The sequence below is a fragment of the Rhinoderma darwinii genome, chromosome 6, assembly GCF_050947455.1.
Source record: "Rhinoderma darwinii isolate aRhiDar2 chromosome 6, aRhiDar2.hap1, whole genome shotgun sequence".
Classification (NCBI taxonomy): domain Eukaryota; kingdom Metazoa; phylum Chordata; class Amphibia; order Anura; family Rhinodermatidae; genus Rhinoderma; species Rhinoderma darwinii.
The window spans coordinates 86,746,951-86,766,331 of record NC_134692.1 but is presented as its reverse complement, the minus strand read 5'-3'; the positions used below and the strand labels follow the sequence as shown (position 1 = coordinate 86,766,331).

The window sequence follows — 19,381 nt, the reverse complement described above, 5'->3', positions numbered from 1 at the left end:
AAATTTCAACATTTCAGATTTGAAAACGACATAAAAGTTTAGTAATTTTACACTCTGTTTTGTACCAAATAGGAGTTAGGGATGGAAAAAAAATAAAAAATGACAATGCTGGGCGATTAATCAAATTAATTTGATTGATTCGTCCTGGAGTCCTGAGAGGATCCTGTTTTTAAACAGAATCCTTGAATCGATATCTCACCGCCGGGCTAAGCTACAGGAGGAAGCTCCGCGCCGCCATTTGTCACCGCCTCGCCGCATAGTCAACTGTGACTAAAAAGGAGTCGCTCATTTACCACTGTTGCTCCCCTACACTGACGCTGACCGCCACTCCATCCATTCAGTGAAGAGAGAGGAGACAGTGTACAGGATGCAGCAACGCGGTCTCATCTCACCTCCCCCTGTGGCTGCCCGACGTAATGCTTCGCAGTACTGTCATGGCAAGCCAGTACTGCATCTGTTAGTCTTCTATCGGCTGGCAGCTTATGAAGTTATATGCTGCCAGCCAAAGGCAGGCGGGAATTTAGAAAATGGATGGGGGGATGTAAACTGAGATTGGTGGCAGGGGCGTCATCAGAACCTGGGCAAGTGCCAGGGCCCACTATTCTTCGGGGGGCACAATGCCGTAATGGCTCCTCCAGGAGTGGAATCCCCAGCCAGAGTGTTGTTGACGGGATTCTGCTTCTAGAGGGAGCCCCTTTCTAGGAGGTGGCGCAACTACCGCTCTAGCAGCCATAGCAGCTGCTTTGGAGCCCGTGGCATGAAGGAGCCCGTGCCGCCCGCAGTAACAGACCCCCCCCCCCCATGACCAGTGGTCCCGCTAGTAGCCGCAGTAGCGACACCACATTCAATAGTAATTAGGACGCAGATAGTATTGAACACTATGGCAGAGCAGGGAGATAGCTCCCTACTCTGCCCTTTACTAGGCTACAGATTCCCAGGCAGAGTGCCAGTAGCGCTCTGCCCAGGACGTTGATTCTGTGATTGCTCCTGACACCACTATCCATATATGGACAGTGATGTCAGGAGCCGATCAGGAGTCCCAGGCAGAGTGCTAGTAGCGCTCTGCCCGGGACTATGGCTCTGGGGTTCCCCCTGACATCACTGTCAATATATGGTCAGTGACGTCAGAGGCTCCTCCTGAAGCGGGAATCCCGGCCAGAGCGTCAGCAATGATCTGGTTGGGGATTCCACTCCTAGAGGGAGCCCCAAAGGCACTACCTACAGGGAGGGGGGCTGTTTGGCACTATCTACAGTGGGTATATGGGAGTACAAACTGGGGGCCTAACTTCATTATGGGGGCACAAAGTGAAGTTTCCTGCTATTTACGGTCACCGTGAGTTCCCCTGCAAAGGGGCCCACTAAGTCTGTCGCCCAAGGGCCCACAAACCTGGAGCCGGCCCTGATTGGTGGGCAGGGTTGGGGAGGGCAGGCTGGCTATTTGTATATAAAGGAATGGGAGGCAGAGCTAATTCTTTCCGCATTTTCTAGGCTACATGTGCTAGATGAGTAAGTGGCTATATGAGCTGTTCCTCAGAGCCCCAGGTGAGCTAAAATGACGGCCTTTTTAGCATTTCTTTGTGCCCCCATCACACACACATAAACCAATATACCTCACTGTATCACTGCTGCACCTCACCACCTTATACTTTGCTGTTCCTGCTACCACCATAGCCTCAGGTTAGCTTAAAGGCTATGTACACCTTTGACATTTTAAATATTTTTTTATAAATATGTGTATCCGTGTTTTGCACAGCTTTCAAAATACTTATTAAAAATTGTTTACTTTTTCAGATTCAGCTGCTTTGTATCCTGTATACAGAGCAGCTGCATCTAGTGCTGAAACTTTTATCCGTCAGGTCAGAGGTACTGACGAGTTTAGTGTCAGGAGGTCCTGCAGGATCGAGCTGTTAACGATCACATCCAAGTTCATAACCAAGATGTAATCGATTACAGGTGGATCACGCAGGACGAGGTCACTGAACCAGTTCGTCCCGCAGACCTGACGGATTCAGGTTTTAACAAATGATACGGCTGATCGGTATACAGGACACAAAGCCGCTGTATCTCAAAAAGTAAAAATAATTTTTAATAATATGTAAATTATGAAGCTCACTGATACACATTTTTATAAAAATAAATTTGTATTTCTGATAGAAAACAGTATTTGCAGAGGTTTAAAGTTGTGAAGTTATGTACATTTATAGTAATGTATTAAAAAGTTATTTATATAAAAGAAAATTATTAATTAAAGAAGCACTCCTATGAAAATTTTAATTGTTTTGCCTGTTTGTAATGGGCATCTTGTACACGTATATGATATTTATGTCCTCACCGAGCATCTAGCTTTCAATACATAGATTTACATAGAGAAACTGGCTTCCGGTCTACCCATAAGACACCGTGTGAATCGGCGAGTCAGCTTACAGATAACTTGACCGCATGGGGGAGCCGAACGGAGCCAAGAATTGAAAGCTAGATGCTCGATGAGGAAATTAATATCATATAAAAGTGTACAAGGTGGCCATTACAGACGGGCAAAGCAATAAAACATTTTATGGGAGTTCTTCTTTAACCCCCTTAACGCTCAGTGATGTACTATTCCGTCATGGAAACCGCCCCGTTCGCGCTCCATGACGGAATAGTACGTCACGGGAGCAACGGCCATTTCGGCCGTCCTCCCGACACATACAGGAGCTGTGACAGCTGCTGTCTCGTACAGCAGCTGCCGCAGCTCCTACAGCGGGGACCGATCGCTGTGTCCCCGCTGATTAACCCCTTAAAAGCCGCGTTCAATAGAGATCGCTGCTTTTTAGGGGTTAAGCTACCATCGCCGGCCTGCTACACGATAGCGGCCGGCTATGGTGACTATGGCAACCGGACACCAAGCAATGGCGTCTGGCTATGCCATAGACGGAAGCCTAGTGGGTCCTGACGAAGTCAGGACCCACTATGCTTGCGGTCAGTGAGTAGCTGACAGTTCTAATACACTGCACTACGCATGTAGTGCAGTGTATTAGAATAGCGATCAGGGCCTCCTGCCCTAAAGTCCCCTAGTGGGACAAAGTAATAAAGTTAAAAAAGTTAAAAAAAGGTGTAAAAATAAGAAAATAAAAGTTTTAAAAGTGATCAAAGTAAAAATCCCCCTTTTTCCCTTATCAGTCCTTTATTATTAATAAAAATATATAAACAAATAAACTATACATAATTGGTATCGCCGCGTCCTTAACGGCCTGAACTACAAAATTATTTGCTATTTATCCCGCGCTGTGAACGCCGTAAAAGAAAATAATAAACCGTACCAGAATCACAATTGTTTGGTCACTTCACCTCCCAAAAAATGGAATAAAAGGAGATCAAAAAGTCGCACGTACCTAAAAATGGTACTGATCAAAACTAGTTCGTTACGCAAAAAAAAAAAAAGTCCTTGCTTTATTGATGGAAAAATAAAAAAGTTCTGTCTCTTAGAACATGGTAACACAAAAAGTGAATGATTTTTTACAAATTGTATTTTATTGTGCAAACGCCATAAGACATCAAAAAAAAACTATAACCATATGGTATCGTCGTAATCGTATCGCCCCGCAGAATAAAGTGAATATGTCATTTATAGCGCACGGTGAACACTGTAAAAAAAAAAATAGAATAAAAAAACAAGAGTAGAATTGCTATTTTTTAGTCACCACGCCACTTAAAAATAGAATAAAAACAGATCAAAAAGTTGCATGCACCCCATGAATAGTACAATGAACTCCTCAAGGTGTCTAGTTTCCAAAATGGGGTCTCATAATCCGCTAGGTGCTCCTTTGCTTCGGAGGCCGGTGCTTCAGTCCATTACCGCACTAGGGCCACATGTGGGATATTTCTCAAAACTACAGAATCTGGCCAATAAGTATTAAGTTGCGTTTCTCTGGTAAAACCTTTAGTGTTATAAAAAGAAAAAAAGGATATAAAAAGGATTTTCTGACAAAAAAAATAAATTTACATTTCACCTCCACTTTGCTCTAAGTTCCTGTGAAACACCTAAAGGGTTCATAAACTTTCTAAATACTTGAGGGGTCTAGTTTCTAAAATGGGGTGTTTCATATTATAGGCCCCTCAAAGCAACTTCAGAACTGAACTGGAACCTAAAAAAAACTAAATTAGGCAATACTTTGCTTCTTACATTATACTGATAATGAGCAGTGCCCAGCCCCGAGATGGCCCCAGTTTTGACCGTTTGTATAAACGGAGACCCCTATCAGACCGTTTCAGTGCCCGGTTTTCCCAAGCATACACCCCAAGAAGTGTATTTCTATTGATGAGTCCTTGGTAGATTTTAAAGGGTGGCTTCAATTCCGCAAGTACCTGCCAGGTAAGAGGGCAAGGTATGGCGTGAAGATGTATAAGCTGTGCAACAGTGCATCAGGGTAAACCTACAAATGTAGGATATATGAAGGGAAGGACACCAGTATTCAGCCCCCAGAATGCCACCCCCCCCCCCTTACTGGGACTTAATGCAAAAATTGTGTGGGATTTGGTGCACCCACTGCTGGACCAGGGTTACCAACCCTACCTGGATAATTTTTATACCAACGTCCAGAGCAGGGCACATTCTAGCAGCAACATATTGCGTGTCAAGTACAAGGACAAGAGAGATGTCCTTGTATTGACAACAATACATGCCCACACCGGTACCCATGTACCTGTACGAGGTACCAGTACAGAGACCCCCAAACCAGACTGCATCCTGGACTACAATAGGTACATGGGAGGGGTGGACTTGTCAGATCAAGTCCTGAAGCCCTACAACGCCATGCGGAAATAGAGGGTTTAGTATAAGAAGCTGGTCGTGCACATCATACAGATAGCATGTACGCATTGTACAACGCTATATGGATATGTAGGCCAGAGGGGTACTTTCCTGGAATTTCAAGAGGTGGTTATCAAGAAGCTAATTTTTAGTGACCAGGAAGAGGGGACACCCAGTACTTCTGGAAGCGAGCCCAGACTCATAGTACCAGGGCAACACTTTCCAGGAGAAGTTCCCCAAACTGGTGGGAAGGGAAAGACCCAAAAGAGCTGCAGAGTCTGCTATAAGAGAGGAACAAGGAAGGTCACAATATATCAATGTGACACGTGTCCCGAAAAACCAGGACTTCATATGAAAGATTGTTTTAAAATTTACCATAATCCCTTGATTTTTCATTTACCCTGATGAACTCCGCATAGCTTATCCCCCTCATCTTTCCCTTCTGAGCCCTGCCATGTGCCCAGGCAGCAGATAACAACCACAAATCGGGTATTGCCGTACCCGGGCGAACCCACACAACAATGTATGGGGTGTATGTCTCCGGTGGCACATACTGGACACAATATGTCAGACACTGAAATGTCATATGTACAGTGAAGGAAATAAGTATTTGATCCCTTGCTGATCTTGTAAGTTTGCCCACTTTCAAAGACATGAACAGTCTAGAATTTTTAGGCTAGGTTAATTTTACCAGTGAGACATAGATTATATATAAAAAAACAAAATTATATATATTTATTTGCATTGTGCACAGAGAAATAAGTATTTGATCCCCTACCAACCATTAAGAGTTCAGCCTCCTCCAGACCAGTTACACGCTCCAAATCAACTTGGTGCCTGCATTAAAGACAGCTGTCTTAAATGGTCACCTGTATAAAAGACTCCTGTCCACAGACTCAATTAATCAGTCTGACTCTAACCTCTACAACATGGGCAAGACCAAAGAGCTTTCTAAGGATGTCAGGGACAAGATCATAGACCTGCACAAGGCTGGAATGGGCTACAAAACCATAAGTAAGACGCTGGGTGAGAAGGAGACAACTGTTGGTGCAATAGTAAGAAAATGGAAGACATACAAAATGACTGTCAATCGACATCGATCTGGGACTCCATGCAAAATCTCACCTCGTGGGGTATCCTTGATCGGAGGAAGGTGAGAGCTCAGCCGAAAACTACACGGGGGGAACATGTTAATGATCTCAAGGCAGCTGGGACCACAGTCACCAAGAAAACCATTGGTAACACATTACGCCGTAATGGATTAAAATGCTGCAGTGCCCGCAAGGTCCCCCTGCTCAAGAAGGCACATGTACAGGCCCGTCTGAAGTTTGCAAATGAACATCTGGATGATTCTGAGAGTGATTGGGAGAAGGTGCTGTGGTCAGATGAGACTAAAATTGAGCTCTTTGGCATTAACTCAACTTGTCGTGTTTGGAGGAAGAGAAATGCTGCCTATGACCCATAGAACACCGTCCCCACTGTCAAGCATGGAGGTGGAAACATTATGTTTTAGGGGTGTTTCTCTGCTAAGGGCACAGGACTACTTCACTGCATCAATGGGAGAATGGATGGAGCCATGTACTGTCAAATCCTGAGTGACAACCTCCTTCCCTCCACCAGGACATTAAAAATGGCTCGTGGCTGGGTCTTCTAGCACGACAATGACCCGAAACATACAGCCAAGGCAACAAAGGAGTGGCTCAAAAAGAAGCACATTAAGGTCATGGAGTGGCCTAGCCAGTCTCCAGACCTTAATCCCATCGAAAACGTATGGAGGGAGCTGAAGATCCGAGATGCCAAGCGACAGCCTCGAAATCTTAATGATTTACAGATGATCTGCAAAGAGGAGTGGGCCAAAATTCCATCTAACATGTGTGCAAACCTCATCATCAACTACAAAAAACGTCTGACTGCTGTGCTTGCCAACAAGGGTTTTGCCACCAATTATTAAGTCTTGTTTGCCAAAGGGATCAAATACGTATTTCTCTGTGCACAATGCAAATAAATATATATAATTTTGACTATGTGATTTTCATTTTTTTTTTTTATATATAATCTCTCTCTCACTGGTAAAATTAACCTAGCCTAAAAATTCTAGACTGTTCATGTCTTTGACAGTGGGCAAACTTACAAAATGAGCAAGAGATCAAATACTTATTTCCTTCACTGTATAGAAAATTGCAAATCTCACTCTGCACCATCTGCTGCGCAATACCTTTTACACAATAACTGTGGGGTCAAAAAGCTCACTACACCTCTAGATAAATGCCTTAAGGGGTGTAGTTTTTAAAATGGGGCCACTTCTCGGGGGTTTCAACTGTACTGGTACCTCAGGGGTTCCAGCATACCTGACTTTGCACCAGAAAAGCTCCAGTAGGCCAAATGGTGGTCCTTCCCGTCTGAGGCCTCCCATGGGCCAAAACTGCAGCTTATCAACACAAAAGGGGTATTGCCGCACTCAGGAGAAGTTGGGCAACAACATGGGGTATTTTTTTTCCTTGTGAAAATAAGAAATTTTGAACAAAAATGACATCTTATTGGAAAAAGGTCTTTTTTTTTATTTCACAGCCCCATTCAAATAAGTGCTGTGAAAAAAGTGTGGGGTCAAAATGGTCACAACAACCAAAAATTAACCCCTTCCCGACATTTGCCGTAAATGTACGTCATGGAAAGCATTGACTTCCCGCAAAATGCCGTACATTTACGGCAAATGTTTGGCACCGGTTCAGAAGCTGAGCCGGTGCCATCATCGTCGGATCTCAGCTGTATGTTATAGCTGACATCCGACTGTAATGGCGGGGACCGAAATTAGCTTCGATCCCCGCCATTAACCCCTTAAGTGCAGCGCTCAAACGCGATCGCTGCACTTAAGGTGTTTGCAGCTCATCGGAACCCCAGCAATGAAATTGCCGGTGTTCCGGCGGCTGCAATGGCAACCGGAGGCCTAATACTGGCTTCCCGGTCTGCCTAGCACCGAAGCCGGTCAAGATCCGCCCGGCGGCGGAGCCTGATCTGCTTCCGTAGCTGCCGGCAATATGGCGACGGGTCAGAAGCTGATCTGGCGTCATCAGCGGTGGAAGTCAGCTGTACTGTACAGCTGACATCCACCTGTAACGGCAGGAACCGGAGCTAGCTCCGATCCCTGCCATTAACCCCTTCGATGCAGTAATCAAAAGCGATTGCTGCATCGTAGCGGTTACTAGCAGATCGCCAGCCCTGACATTCAATCAGGACTGGTGACTGCTGTTAGAGCAGGAGACCATTGTGTCTCCTGTAGCCATGCCATTACGGAAGCCGATTCAGGCCCCGCCGGGAGGCGAAGCCTAATCGGCTTGCTGTCAGTGAATGACTGACAGATCTAATATATTGCACTACATAGGTAGTGCAATGTATTAGAAAAAAAAAAATCTGACCGTTGGACTTTCAAGTCCCCTAGTGGGACTTGAGAAAAAGTGTTAAAAAAAGTATAAAAAAGTGCAAAAAATATAAGTTTGAAAACAATAAAAGTTTCAAGAGATCAAATAAAACACAATCCCCCTTTTACTCTTATCAAGTCCTTTATTATTGAAAAATAATAAAACCATATGTATTTGGTATTATACTATATACTATATATTATATTATTAATTGAACGCGGTGAACAGCGTAAAAAAAGAACGTAAAAAACTCTACCAGAGTTTGTTTTTTGGTCACTTTGCCCTACAAATTAGAATAAAAAGTGATCAAAAAGTTGCACGTATCCAAAAATGGTACCTATAAAAACTATAGCTCGTCCCGCAAAAAACAAGCCCTCATACACCTCCGTCGATAATAAAATTAAAAAAAGTTATGGTTCTCACAACTTGGCGACAGAAAAAATACATTCTTTTTACAAAAGTAGTTTTATTGTGCAAAAAGTTGTAAAACATAAAAAAGTCCTATAAAATAGGTATCGCCGGAATCGTACTGACCCGCAGAATAAAGTTAACATGTCATTTATAACACATGGTGAACGCTGTATAAAAAAAAACTAAAAAAGCTGTGCCAGAATTGCATTTTTTTTGTTTACCTGGCATCCCAAAAAATAGGATAAAAGGTGATCATAAAGTTGCATGTACCCCAAAATGGTACCAATAATAACTACAGCTCGTCCCGCAACAAACCAGCCCTCATACCGCTACGTCTATGAAAAATAAAATTAGTTATGGCTCCAATAAGTCAGGAAATAAAAAAATATGCAGTTGTGCCCGAGGGGAACATTTCTTCTGTTTCAAGAGGCGATTTATCAAGGACCTAAAATTAGGGAACCACGAAGGGGAGGGCCCAAACATATCCGCTGGAAACGACGGTGCCCGTATTATACCAGGACAACACTTACACTACAAAGGTGCAGAGTGTGGACCAAAAGCGGGATAAGAAAGGACACCATATATCAGTGCGACACCGGCCTGTGCAGAAAGGATTGCTTCACAGCGTAACACATATATATGGATTATTTTTTTTTACCCCATTATTATACCACCTGACTATGCCCCTTATATACTCCGCCCCGCTTACATGTACCCCCACATTATAAATGGAAACACCAGCAATACTCAAACAAATATAGTACCAAGCAAAATCCGCTCCCCAAAAGCCAAATGGTGCTCCCTCGGCTCTGAACCCTACAGCGTGCCCAAACAGCAGTTTCCTTCAACATATATGGCATCGTCATACCTGGGAGAACCCTTTTAACAATTTTTGGGGTGTGTGTCTCCAGCGTCATAAGCTTGGCATGACATATTTGCCACTGAATGGCATATCTAGGGAAAAATATAAATTTTTAATTTGCACCATCCGCAATGCACTCATTTATGGAAAAGACCTGTGGGGTGAAAATGCTCACTACACCCCTTAATAAATGCCTTGAGGGGTGCAGTTTCCATAATAGGGTCACTTCTCAGGGGTCACTTGTGGGGGGTTTCCACTGTTTTGTCCCCTCAGGGGCTTTGTAAATGTGACCTGGCCTCCGCAAACCATTCCTGCTAAATGTGAACTCCAAAAGCCAAATAGCGCTCTTTCCCTTCTCAGCCACGCCGTGTCTCCAAACAACCGTTTATTGCCACATGTGGGGTATTGTTTTACTCGGGAGAAATTGCTTTACAAATTTAGCGGTGCTTTTTCTCCTTCAGTCCTTGTGGAAATGAGAAAAATATTAGCTAAACCTACATTTTCTTTGAAAAAAATTTAGATTTTAATTTTCACGGCCTACATCCAATAATTTCTGTAAAAAACCTGTGGGGTCAAAATGCTCACTACACCTCTAGATAATTTCCTTGAAGTGTGTAGTTTCCCAGATGGTGTCTCTTTTGGGGGATTTTCACTGTTTTGGCACCGTAAGAGACCTTCAAACCTGACATGGTTCCTAAAATATATTCTAACAATAATAAGGCCCCAAAATCCACTAGGTGCTCCTTTGCTTCTCAGGCCGGTGCTTCAGTCCAGTAGCACGCTAGAGCCACATGTGGGATATTTCCTAAAACTGCAGAACCTGGGCAACAAATATTGAGTTGCATTTCTCTGGTAAAACGTTCTGTGTTATAAAAAAAATTGTATTAAAAATGTATTTCTGCAAAAAAATATGAAATTTGTAAATTTCACCTCTACTTTGCTTTAATTCCTGTGAAATGTGTAAAGGGTTAAGACATTTTCTAAATGCTGTTTTGAATACTTTGAGGGGTGAAGTTTTTAAAATGGGGTGACTTTTTGGGGGGTTTCGAATATATAAGGCCATCAAAGCAACTTCACAACTGAACTGGCCCCTGTAAAAATGGCCTTTTGAAATTTTCTTGAAAATGTGAGAAATTGCTGCTAAAGTTCTAAGCCTTGTGATGTCATAGAAAAATAAAAGGATGTTCAAAAAACGATGCCAATCTAAAGTAGACATATGTGGGATGTTAATTAGCAAGAATTTTGTGTATTATAACTGCCTGTCTTACAAGCAGATACATTTAAATTGAGAAAAATGCAAATTTTTGCAATTTTTCGTTACATTTTGGTGTTTTTCACAATTAAATACTGAACATATTGAGCAAATTTTGCCAGTAACTTAAAGTGCAATGTGTCACGAGAAAACAATCTCAGAATCGCTTGGATAGATGAAAGCATTCCGTAGTTATTACCACATAAAGTGAAACATGTCAGATTTGAAAAATGAGGCTCTGTCAGGAAGGTCAAAAGTGGCCAAAGAGGGAAGGGGTTAATTCCTTGAGGGGTGTAGTTTCCAAAATGGGGTCACTTTTGGGGGATTTCTACGGTTTTGGCACCGCACCACACCTCCTCTTCAAACCTGGCTTGGTAGCTAAAATATAGTCTAATAAAATGTTTTTAAAAAAAGGAGGCCCCAAAATGCACTACGTGCTTCTTTGCTTCTTAGGCCTGTGTTTTAGTCCACGAGCATACTAGAGCCACATGTGGGACATTCCTAAGAACTGCAGAATCTGGACAATACATGTTTAGTAGTGTTTCTCTGGTAAAACCTCTGGAAAAAAATGGAATGCAAATGAATTTCTTCAAGAAAAATTACATTTGCAAATTTCACCTCCACTTCGCTTTAATTCTTATGAAACGCCTAAAGGGTTAAGAAACTTTCTAAATGCTGTTTTGAATACGTTGAGGGGTCTAGTTTTTAAAATGGTGTTTTATCGGGGTTTCTATTACATAGGCCCCTCAAAGCAACTTCAGAACTGAACTGGTACCTTAACCGTTTTACCTCTTCACGCTCTGCGCCGCAACTGTACGTCCTGCAGAGGGATTGCTTCCCGCACCAGGACGTACAGTTGCGGAGCGGTTCCCAGCGCACACTGTCCCCGACAGCGGACACTCCAGTCTTGCTGGTTAGCGGACCATCGGTGCTGATTTCGGCAATTAACCCCATAAATGCAGCAACCCATTGCAGTCGCCGCAATTAAGGGGTTTGAAGCACATCGGCAGCCCCCACTAAGTGATTGTGGGGGCTGCCGATGCTTGTCGTGGCAATCGGAGGCCAGACAATGACAATTGGAGGCCAGACAATCCGGGTTGCCATGTACGTAAGCCTCGGAGGAGCAGCCTCCGTCCGGTCCTCCCAGACTTCCTGTCAGTGTGACTGTCACAATAACAGAACACATTACACTACGTAGGTAGTGTACTCTAGCAGCGATCAAAGCTGCAAGTCTAAATGTGCCCTAGAGGGACAAGTAAAAAAAAAATAAAAGTAACAAATGTTTTTTAAAAAGTGTAAAAATAAAAGTTACGTTATATAAACAAAACACGGCTTTCATAATAGGGAAAATAATTAACACGTTAAAAAAAAGTACACATATCTATCTGGTATCACCGCGTTCGTAACGACCCAAACTATAAAACTATAATGTTAATTTTCCCGCACGATGAACACCCCAAAAAAAAAAAATCAATAAAAAAAAAAGACAACAGAGTCGCTATCCCAAAATAGAGAATAAAAAGTGATCAAAAAGTCGCATGTACCCGAAAATAGTACCGATAAGAACTACAACCCGTCCCACAAAAAACAAGCCCTTTTGTTGACTAAAAAATTTCAAAAAAAGTTTATGGCTATCAGAATATGGTGACACAGAAAATAAATTATTTTATACAAAAGGGATTTTATTGTGCAAACGCTGCAAAACATTAAAAAAAAACTACATACCTATGGTACTGCAGTAATCGTACCGACCAGCAAAATAAAGTAAAACTGTCATTTATAGCACAGCGTGAACGCCGCAAAAAACGAAACTAAAAAACAGTCGGAATTGCTTGTTTTTGGTCATCCGGCGTGCAAAAAAGTTGAATAAAAAGATTTAAAAAAACGCATGTACCCCAAAAAGGTACCAATAAAAATTACAGCTTGTCCCGCAACAAATAAGCCCTCACACAGCTCCGGTGGTGAAAAAATAAAAAAGTTCTGGCTCTCAGAATATTGTGATGCAAAATGTGAAGTGTTCCAAAAGCGGATAAGATCGGGCGCCATTTATCAGTGTGACACCGGCCAGATATCTATGAATTATTATTTATTTACCCCATTATTATACCCTCTTATTATGCCCTGATGTACTCCGCACAGCTTACATATACCCTGATGTAGTCTGCACAGATTACATATGCCCCCACATTAAACTGAAATACCAGCAATACCCCCAACAGAACTATTACATAGCTAAATCTGCGCTCCAAATGCAAAATGGCGTCCCTCCCTTCTGAGCCTTGCAGCGTACCCAAACACCAATTTGCGCCCACATACATGGCATCGCCATACCCGAGAGAACCCGCTTAACGTTTTATGAGATATTTGTCTTCAACGGCACAAACTGGGCGCATCATATTATGCACTAAAATGGCATATCAGTGGAAAATTGCAATATTCACACCATCCCATTCCCATTTTTCTTCTAACGTAATATAAAAAAACAAAATTGGTATCGCTACATCCGTAAAAGGATGAACTATTACAATATACCATTATTTAACACACGGTGAACACCGTAAGAAACTTAAATAATTTAAATAGCCAAAATATATGTTTTTTGTCACATTAGCGCTCAAAAAAAAAAATGTAATACAACTTTTTGATCACCTTTTAAAAATGGTACCGACTTAAACTACAGCTCGTCCCGCAAAAGTAAGACCTCCCACCGCTCAACCGAAAAATAAAAAAACGTTTCGGCTCTCAGAATGTGGTGACTCAAAACATTTTAACACATAGATTTTTCTTTGTAAAAGTAGTATAACATAAAAAAAAACGATATAAATTTGGTATCACCATCATTTTATTGAGCCGCAGAATAAAGTAGTTCTAGTTTTTAACGCAAGGCGAAAGTTGTAAAGACGAAAACCCCAAAAAATGGAATCAGATTTTTTTTTTCCTATATCAGCCCACAAATATATATTTTTTTTCAGTTTCCCAGTACATTTTATGGCACTTTAAATGAAACGACAATTCCTCCCGCAAGAAAAAAGCCCTCACACCACTCTATTGACGGAAAAAGAAAAAAAGTTATGGCTCTTGGGAGTGAAAAACGAAAAAAATGCAAAAAAATGGATCAGTCCTGAAAGGGTTAATTCATTTCTAATGGAAAAAAAAAAAACTTTTGACCACATGTGGGGTATTTCCGTACTCGGGAGAAATTGCTTTACAAAAATTGGTTGTTTTTTTCTCCTTTATCCCTTGTGAAAATTCAATATTTTAGTGGGAAAAAATTGTGATATTTATTTTCGCGGCCTAATTCTAATAAATTCTGCAAAAGATCCGTGGGGTCTAAATACTCAATATACCCCTAAAAAAATTCCTTGAGGGGGTTTTTCCAAAATGGGGTAACTTGGGGGGTTTCCCTGTTTTGGTCGTTGCAAACGCGACATGTCACCGAAAAGCAATCCAGCAAAATCCGTGCTCCAAAACGCACTCCGTGGGTCCAATCAGCAGTTTATTACCACATATGGGGTATTGTGGTAATCGGGAGACATTGCTTTACAAATGTTGGGGTGCATTTTTTTAATTATTCCTTGTAAATATTAAAAATTTCTTTGTTTTTTCAGAAAAAGTAGATTTTCATTTTTATAGACTTTTATAGACCAATATATTTAGCAAAAAACCTCTGTGGTCAAAATGCTAACTATACACCTAGATAAATTCCTTGAGGGGTGTGGTTTCCAAAATGGGTTAACTATTGGGGTGTTTCCACTGTTTTGGCACCACAAAACCTCTTCAAACCTGACAAGGTGCCTAAAATAAATTCTAAGAAAAATGAGGCCCAAAATCCACTGGGTGCGCCTTTGCTTTTGAGGCCTGTGATTCAGTCCATTAGCACACTAGGGCCACATGTGGGATATTTCTAAAAACTGCAGAATCTGGGCAATAAAATATTGAATTGCATTTCTCGGGTAAAACCTTATAGGTGTATAACAACGTACTGCATAAGCATGATTAATACAAAATGGTAATAAAAGTGAATTTTGAAGTCCATATAAGCATAAGGGAAGGCAATAATGCCCAAGAAAGTACCATATATGGTCTTTACTATAGTCTATAGTTTAAAGAGGCTCTGTCACCAGATTTTGCAACCCCTATCTGCTATTGCAGCAGATAGGCGCTGCAATGTAGATTACAGTAACGTTTTTATTTTAAAAAAACGAGCATTTTTGGCCAAGTTATGACCATTTTTGTATTTATGCAAATGAGGCTTGCAAAAGTACAACTGGGCGTGTTGAAAAGTAAAAGTACAACTGGGCGTGTATTATGTGCGTACATCGGGGCGTGTTTACTACTTTTACTAGCTGGGCTTTCTGAAGAGAAGTATCATCCACTTCTCTTCAGAACGCCCAGCTTCTGGCAGTGCACAGACACACAGCGTGTTCTCGAGAGATCACGCTGTGACGTCACTTCCCCAGGTCCTGCATCGTGTCAGACGAGCGAGGACACATCGGCACCAGAGGCTACAGATGATTCTGCAGCAGCATCGGCGTTTGCAGGTAAATCGATGTAGCTACTTACCTGCAAACGCTGATGCTGCTGCAGAATCAACTGTAGCCTCTGGTGCCGATGTGGCCGACACGATGCAGGACCTGTGAGTGACGTCACAGATCTGCACTGCCAGAAGCTGGGCGTTCTGAAGAGAAGTGTATGATACTCCTCATCAGAACGCCCAGCTAGTAAAAGTAGTAGCGTTTGTGTATGTAGCTGCACATAACGATATAACTATATCGCTAGTGCAGTGTAAATGAATGGAGAGAAGTGTATGACGCTGATTGGTCAGCGTCATACACTCCTCTGTACAACGTCCACTTGGTCTTAAGTAAAAAACACGCCCACTTGGGCATTAAGAAACGAATTAGCATAAAGACAAAAATCGCTCATAATGTGGTTTAAAATAGACCGTTTTTCGAAATAAAAAGCATTACTGTCCCCTACATTATAGCACCGATCTTCTTATATAGGAGATAGCACGTATGATGTGGTGACAGAGCCTCTTTAACCCCTTCAGGACTAAGCCTGTTTTGGCATTCAGGACGAAGCAGATTTTTCAAATCTGACATGTGTCACTTTATGTGGTAATAACTCAGGAATGCTTTTACCTATCCAAGTGATTGAGACTGTTTTCTCGTGACATATTGTCCTTTATGTTAGGGAAAAAATTTGGTCGATAAATTCAATATTTGTAAAAAAAACACCAAGATTTAGAGAAAACTTTGCATTTTTCTAAATTTCAATATATTTGCTTGTAAGACAGATCGTAATACCACACAAAATACTTACTAGTTTATATTTCCCATATGTCTACTTTATGTTTGCATCGTTTTTTGAAAATTCTTTTATTTTTCTAGGACGTTACAAGGCTTAGAACTTTAGCAGCAATTTCTCATATTTTCAAGAACATTTCAAAAGCCTATTTTTTTAGGGACCAGTTCAGTTCTGAAGTGGCTTTGAGGGCCTTATATATTAGAAAGTCCCCATAAATCACCCCATTTTGAAAACGGCAACCATCGAAGTATTCAAAACAGCATTCAGAAAGTGTTTTAACCCTTTAGGCGTTTCACAGGAATTAAAGCAAAGTAGTTTTTTTTTCTCGAAAATTCATTTGTAATACATTTTTTCTGTACCACAGAAGGTTTTACCCAAGAAATGCAACTCAATATTTAGTGACCAGATTCTGCAGTTTTTAGAAATATCCCACACATGGTCCTAGTGCGGTAATGGACTGAAAAACCGGCCTCAGAAGCAAAGGAGCACCTAGTGGATTTTGGGGCCTCCTTTTTTTACAATATATTTTAGGCACCATGTCAGGTTTGAATAGGTCTTGTGGTACCAAAACAGTAAAGACCCCCCCCCCCATAAGTGACCCCATTTTGCAAACTATACCCCTCAAGGAATTTATCTATGGGTATGGTTAGCATTTTGAACCCACAGTTTTTTTGCTAAATTTATTTGAATAAGTATGTGAAGATTAAAATTTCTATGTTTTTTCACAAAAAAAGTAGATTTTCAATTTTCACAAGGAATAAAAAGTAGAAAAACACCCCAACATATGTAAAGCAATTTCTTAAGATTATGGCAATACCCTATATGTGGTAATAAACGGCTGTTTGGACCCACAGCAGGACTCAGAAGGGAAGAAGCACCATTTGGATTTCTGATTTTGCTGGAATAGTTTTCAGTGCCGTGTCGCGTTTACAATGCACTGGAGGGATGAAAACCGTGGAAACCCCCCCCCCCCCAATAGTGACCCAATTTAGGAAACTACACCCCTCAAGGAATTTTTCTAGGGGTAAAGTTAGCATTTTGACCCCACAGTTTTTCTGAATTCATTGGAGTCTATAAATGTAAAAATCTACTTTTTTTCTGTAAGAAATTTTTACAAGGAAAAAGGAGAAAAAGCACCCCAACATTTGTAAAAAATTTCTCCCGATTACGTAAATACCCCATATGTGGTAATAAACTGCTGTTTGGACCCACACTGGGGCTTAGAAGGGAAGGAGCGCTATTTGGCTTTTGTAGCTCAAATTTAGCTGGAATAGTTTTTGGGTGTCATGTCAAATTTGCAAAGCCACTGAGAGACCGAAACAGTGGAAGCCCCCCAAAAGTAACCCCATTTGGGAAACTACACCACTTAAGGAATCTATCTAGGGGTATAGTGAGCATTTAGGCCCCACACGTCTTTTGCAGCATTTATTAGAATTAGGCTGTGGAAATGAATATCAACATTATTTCCACTAAAATGTTGCATTTTTTCAATTTCACAAAGGATAAAGGAGAAAATGCACCCCAACATTTGTAAAGCAATTTCTCCCGAGTACGGCTATACCCCACATGTGGTCATAAATGTTTTTTTTCATTAGAAAGTAATTAACCCTTTCCGAACTGATCCATGTTTTGCTTTCTCTTTTTCGTTTTTCCTCCCCGCTTTGAGAGCCTCAACTTTTTTTATTTTTCCGTTAATAGAGTGGTGTGAGGGCTTATTTTTTGCAGGACGAGCTGTAGTTTTTATTGGTACATAAGACATTGAGCACTTTTTATTAAATTTTTTGGTAGAGCCAAGGTGACCAAAAAAACTGCGATTGTGCCGTTTAAAATTCTTTATTTTTCACGGCGTTCACCGTGCAAGTGCAATAATGGAATATTGTAATAGCTTGGACTTTTACGGACGCATCTATACCAATTTTGTGTATTTTTTTACATTACTTTAGAGAAAGAAAATGTGAAAAGGGTTTCTTTTTGGACTTTAAATATTTATTTATTTTTTCCACTAATAACTATTTACTTTTGTTTTTACATATTTTATTAGCCCCCCTAGGAGACTTGAACCAGCGATCGTTAGATCACTGGTAGAATACACTGCAATACTAATGTATTGCAGTATATTGTCATTTTTACAGGCTCCTGTAACAGCGTGATCGCCGTTTCTGTCCGTTCGTCCCGGGTATCAGCTGTAGTACACAGCCAACACCCGCAGCGTATGGCGCGGGCTCAGCGCGTGAGACGCTCCATATATCACCCCCCACACCACGACATGCTATTAAGTCATGGTGAACGAAGGATTTAATGCGCAGCGGATGGTGCAGAGTGAAAATTAAAATTTTCCACTGATTTGCCATTTTAGTGCACTATATGTTGTGCCCAGTTTGTGCCACAAATACCTCAAAGTATTAACCGGGTTCTCCCGGGTATGGCGATGCCATATCGGTGGACGTAAATGGCTGTTTGGGCACGCTGTAGGGCTCAGAAGGGAGGGAGCGGCATTTGGCTTTTTGATCGCAGATTTTGCTTGGTAGTAGCTCTGGCGTTTTGCTGGTATTTCAGTTTATAATGTGGGGCCATATGTAGGCTGGGCAGAGTACATCAGGGCATAATAGGAGGGTATAATAATAGGGTAAATAAATAATAATCTGCAGATATGTGGCCAGGGTCGCACTTATAAATGGCACCGATCCTACCCGCTTTTGGAACGCTCTGCACATTTTGCATCGCCATAATCTGGGAGCCGGAACTTTTTTTATTTTTTCACCACAGGAGCTGCGTGAGGGCTTATTTGTTGCGGGACAATCTGTAATTTTCATTGGTACCATTTTGGGGTACATGCGATTTTTTAGATCACTTTTTATTCCATTTTTCGGCAAGCCAGGTGACCAAAAACCATCAATTCTGACAATGATTTTTATTTATTTTTTACGGCGTTTACCCTGGGCTATAAATGACCATTATATTTTATTGGGTCGGTACGATTACGGCCATACCATATGTATATAGGTTTTTTTTATGTTTTGCAGCGTTTGCACAATAAAATCACTTATTTAGAAAATAAATTATTTTTTGTGTCACCATATTCTGAGAGCCGTAACTTTTTTATTTTTCATTCAAAAAAAGCTGTGTAAGGGCTTGTTTTTTGCGGGACGGGTTGTAGTTTGTATCAGTACTATTTTGGCGTACATGCGACTTATTGATCACTTTTTATTGTATATTTTGGGAGGGTTGGTGACCAAAAAATAGTGATTCTGGAATAGTTTTTAGTTTATTTATTTTGCGGTGTTCACCGTGTGCGAAAAATAATATCATTGTTTTATAGTTGGGGTCGTTACGAAAGCGGT

The 19,381-nt window shown here is 41.3% G+C and overlaps 1 protein-coding gene across 1 annotated transcript in view; it reads right to left on the bottom strand.

Annotated features, from left to right (window-relative positions):
- SF3B1 (splicing factor 3b subunit 1) overlaps nt 1–19,381 on the bottom strand; it is a 250,717-nt gene that overhangs the window by 128,969 nt on the left and 102,367 nt on the right. The gene's annotated exons all lie outside the window — the stretch shown is intronic.